Genomic DNA, 5,229 nt, shown 5'->3' on the forward strand with positions numbered 1-5,229 from the left:
GATAAAAAAAAAAATGAAAATCCTTATTTTTATATTATATTTACCAAATTTTCATTCCTTTTGTTCACCATTAAGAATGACATTCGTATAAATTCAGCAAACTCCAAACCCTCTTTTCCTTCTAAGAAACTACCACTTATGCCCAATGGCCCATCACTACCACCATTTTTGCACGCAGTAAAATGATTAAACAAAATGAAAATCCTTATTTTTATGTCATATTTACCAAATCGTCATTCCTTTTGTTCACCATTAAGAATGACATTCGTATAATTTCAGCAAACTCCAAACCCTCTTTTTCTACTTAGAAACTACCACTTATCCCTAGTGCCCCATCACTTACACCATTTTTACACGCAGTAAAATAATTTTAAAAAAAATAAAAATACTTATTTTTATATTATATTTACCAGAGTCGAGCTTTCTCTGTTGTTTTCATGCTCATAGGGCAATGGAGACATTGCTCATGCTCTGCCTTTGCTGGAGGAGGAGGAAGAGAAGGTGGAGAATGGGGAGGTGGATTCATCGGTGTTCAGCAAGAAGAAACAGTTGCTTTTTATTCATTACCTACTTAAGTCAAAATTATGTTTGATTTTTAAGTATTGGAAACTGAGTTTGGTGAAATCGGACAAGCAAGACCAAAAGATTAATTGAGAGCCCGTTCTTGGCATCCCCGATTGCTCACTTTCATCTTTGAAATTTAGGGGGTTTGTATTAGCAATGCCTTCTTTTACTTGTATATATTTAAAAATTATTTTTAAATTAAAGAATAAAATTATTTTTTTTAATATTTTCTAAAAACAAATAGCATTTAGTAACTAGTTTTTTAAAATCACTTTTCAAAAAACAAAAAATAAATAACCATTTGGATAAATTATTTTTAAAAATAATTTTCTTATTTTTATTTTGTGAATTCAATTTATTTTACTAATGAAATTTAATTCAAGTCTTGTTAAACTTAAAAATAGTTTTATAATTACAAATATATTAATGATAATATTTTAGTATATATTATAAAAATATGGATCTTAACATCTTTCTAAAATATAATTGATTTTTTTATTAAAAATAAATAATATTAATTTAAAATTAATAATATTTTATTTAAAATAAATTTAGAAACAAATAAAATCTAATATATTTTTAATATTAAAGTATGCAAAGCTTTTCATTACATCTACACTTTTAGTATTCAATTGTGACATGTTATTTTGGATTAGTTTTGGTTTATTATGTAATTAATTAGGTCATTTTTTTTTTAATTTCACACCATCTAAAAAATCAGAAGATTTGTTAAAGGATTTAAGACATTAAGCCTTAGTTGATTTAGAATTTATTTACCTAGTGAAAAAATTCGAAAAATATTATTATGTGCATAGAAAAAACAATAAAATCATAACTTATTATGTCTTAGTTTTGGTCTATTATTATAGATAATGATTAGATCTGTTTTTGAGTTGTAAATTATTTTAAAAAATTATTAAACTAATTAACAAATTCAATAAATTAAGTTTCACTTTATTTAATTTCATTTTTCTAGTTATATATGAAAAAAAAATAGTCATTTTAGATTGATTTTAGTAAGTGAATTATCACTAGTAATTGTGTTGTGTTTTGAATTTTAATTTATTTTAAAAATTAATATACTTGCTAAGGAATCCAATGCATTAAATCTTATTTAATTTGGAGTATGCTTGTTTAATGAGAAAATTCACAAAAAAAAAAAAAAAAAAGGTTTTATGTAGAAAAGAAAGAATCATTTTGAACTAATTTTGTCCACAAATTTCTTGTATTTTTAATTAAGTTACTATTTGAGTTTTCAATTATTTTTAAAAATTACTTGACTCATTTACAAATTTAAAAACATTACTTGCATCATTTTTGCACGCAGTAAAATGATTAAAAAAAAAATGAAAATCCTTAGTTTTATATGATATTTACCAAATTTTCATTCCTTTTGTTCATCATTAAAAATGACTTTCGTATAAATTCAGCAAACTCCAAATCATCTTTTCCTTCTAAGAAACTACCACTTATGTCCAGTGCCCCATCACTTGCACCATTTTTGCACGCAGTAAAATGATTAAACAAAATGAAAATATTTATTTTTATATCATATTTACGAAATCGTCATTCCTTTTGTTCACCATTAAGAATGACATTTGTATAATTTCAGCAAACTCCAAATCCTATTTTTCTACTTAGAAACTACCACTTATGCCTAGTGCCCATCACTTGCACCATTTTTACACGCAATAAAATAATTTTAAAAATAATAAAAATCCTTATTTTTATATTACATTTACCAAAGTCGAGCTTTCTCTGTTGTTTTCATGCTCATAGGGCAATGGGAACATTGCTCCTGCTCTACCTTTGCTGGAGGAGGAGGAAGAGAAAGTGGAAGATGGGGAGGTGGATTCATCAGTGGAGGATGGAGAGGTGAATTCATCGGTGGAGGATGGGGAAATGGATTCATCGGTGTTCAACAAGAAGAAACAGAGGGAGTTGAAAGTTGTAAGAATAGGAAAGAAAAGTGATTTTAAATTGCTTTTTAATCATTACCAACTTTAGTCACAATTATGTTTGATTTTTAAGTATTGGAAACTGAGTTTGGTGAAATCGGACAAGCAATACCAAAAGATTAATTGAGGGCCCGTTCTTGGTATCCCCGATTACTCACTTTCATCTTAGAAATTTAGGGACTATTCTTGCACGCAGTAATTTCATCAAACTCCAAACCCTATTTTCTTACTTAAAAACTACCACTTATGCCTAGTGCCCCATCACTTGCATCATTTTTACACGCCGTAAAATAATTTTTTTTTAAAAATGAAAATCTTTATTTTTATATTATATTTACCAAATTGTCATTCATTTTGTTCACCATTAAGAATGACATTCGTATAATTTCAGCAAACTCCAAACCCTTTTTTCCTACTTAAAAACTACCACTTATACCCAATGCCCCATCACTTGCATCATTTTTGCACGCAGTAAAATGATTAAAAAAAAAAATCCTTATTTTTATATTATATTTACCAAATTGTCATTCCTTTTGTTCACCATTAAGAATGACATTCGTATAAATTTAGCAAACTACAAACCCTCTTTTCCTTCTAAGAAACTACCACTTAGGCCCAGTGCCCAATCACTTGCACCATTTTTGCACGCAGTAAAATGATTAAACAAAATGAAAATCCTTATTTTTATATTATATTTACCAAATTGTCATTCATTTTGTTCACCATTAAGAATGACATTCGTATAATTTCAGTAAACTACAAACCCCACCCTCTTTTCCTATTTAGAAACTACCACTTATGCCTAGTGCCCCCATCACTTGCACCATTTTTGCACGTAGTAAAATGATTAAAAAAATGAAAATCCTTATTTTTACATTATATTTATCAAATTTTCATTCCTTTTATTCACCATTAGGAATGACATTCATATAATTTCAATAAACTACAAACCATCTTTTCCTATTTAGAAACTATCACTTATGCCCAGTGTCCCCATCACTTGCACCATTTTTGCATGTAGTAAAATGATTAAAAAAAATGAAAATCCTTATTTTTATATTATATTTACGAAATTTTCCTTCCTTTTGTTCATCATTAAGAATGACATTCGTATAAATTCAGCAAACTCCAAACCCTTTTTTCCTTCTAAGAAACTACCACTTATGCCCAGTGCCCCATCACTACCACCATTTTTGCACGCAGTAAAATGATTAAACAAAATGAAAATCCTTATTTTTATATCATATTTACCAAATCGTCATTCCTTTTGTTAACCATTAAGAATGACATTCGTCTAATTTAGCAAACTCCAAACCCTCTTTTCCTACTTAGAAACTACCACTTATCCCTAGTGCCCCATCACTTGCACCATTTTTACACGCAGTAAAATAATTTTTAAAAAAATGAAAATACTTATTTTTATATTATATTTACCAGAGTCGAGCTTTCTCTGTTGTTTTCATGCTCATAGGGCAATGGAGACATTGCGCATGCTCTGCCTTTGCTGGAGGAGGAGGAAGAGAAGGTGGAGAATGGGGAGGTGGATTCATCAGTGGAGGATGGGGAGGTGGATTCATCGGTGTTCAGCAAGAAGAAACAGTTGCTTTTTATTCATTACCTACTTAAGTCAAAATTATGTTTGATTTTTAAGTATTGGAAACTGAGTTTGGTGAAATCGGACAAGCAAGACCAAAAGATTAATTGAGAGCCCATTCTTGGCATCCCCGATTGCTCACTTTCATCTTTGAAATTTAGGGGGTTTGTATTAGCAATGCCTTCTTTTACTTGTATATATTTAAAAATTATTTTTAAATTAAAGAATAAAAATTATTTTTTTAATATTTTCTAAAATAATTTTCTTAGTTTTATTTTGTGAATTCAATTTATTTTACTAATGAAATTTAATTCAAGTCTTATTAAACTTAAAAATAGTTTTATAATTACAAATATATTAATGATAATATTTTAGTATATATTATAAAAATATGGATCTTAACATCTTTCTAAAATATAATTTATTTTTTTATTAAAAATAAATAATATTAATTTAAAATTAATAATATTTTATTTAAAATAAATTTAGAAACAAATAAAATCTAATATATTTTTAATATTAAAGTATGCAAAGCTTTTCATTACATCTACACTTTTAGTATTCAATTGTGACATGTTATTTTGGATTAGTTTTGGTTTATTATGTAATTAATTAGGTCATTTTTTTTTAATTTCACACCATCTAAAAAATCAGAAGATTTGATAAAGGATTTAAGACATTAAGCCTTAGTTGATTTAGAATTTATTTACCTAGTGAAAAAATTCGAAAAATATTATTATGTGCATAGAAAAAACAATAAAATCATAACTTATTATGTCTTAGTTTTGGTCTATTATTATAGATAATGATTAGATCTGTTTTTGAGTTGTAAATTATTTAAAAAAAATTATTAACTAATTAACAAATTCAATAAATTAAGTTTCACTTTATTTAATTTCATTTTTCTAGTTATATATGAAAAAAAAAAATAGTCATTTTGGATTGATTTTAGTAAGTGAATTATCACTAGTAATTGTGTTGTGTTTTGAATTTTAATTTATTTTAAAAATTAATATACTTGCTAAGGAATCCAATGCAGTAAATCTTATTTAATTTGGAGTATGCTTGTTTAATGAGAAAATTCGCAAAAAAAAAAAAAAAAAGGTTTTATGT

This window comes from Vitis riparia, chromosome 16, assembly GCF_004353265.1.
Source record: "Vitis riparia cultivar Riparia Gloire de Montpellier isolate 1030 chromosome 16, EGFV_Vit.rip_1.0, whole genome shotgun sequence".
NCBI lineage: Eukaryota > Viridiplantae > Streptophyta > Magnoliopsida > Vitales > Vitaceae > Vitis > Vitis riparia.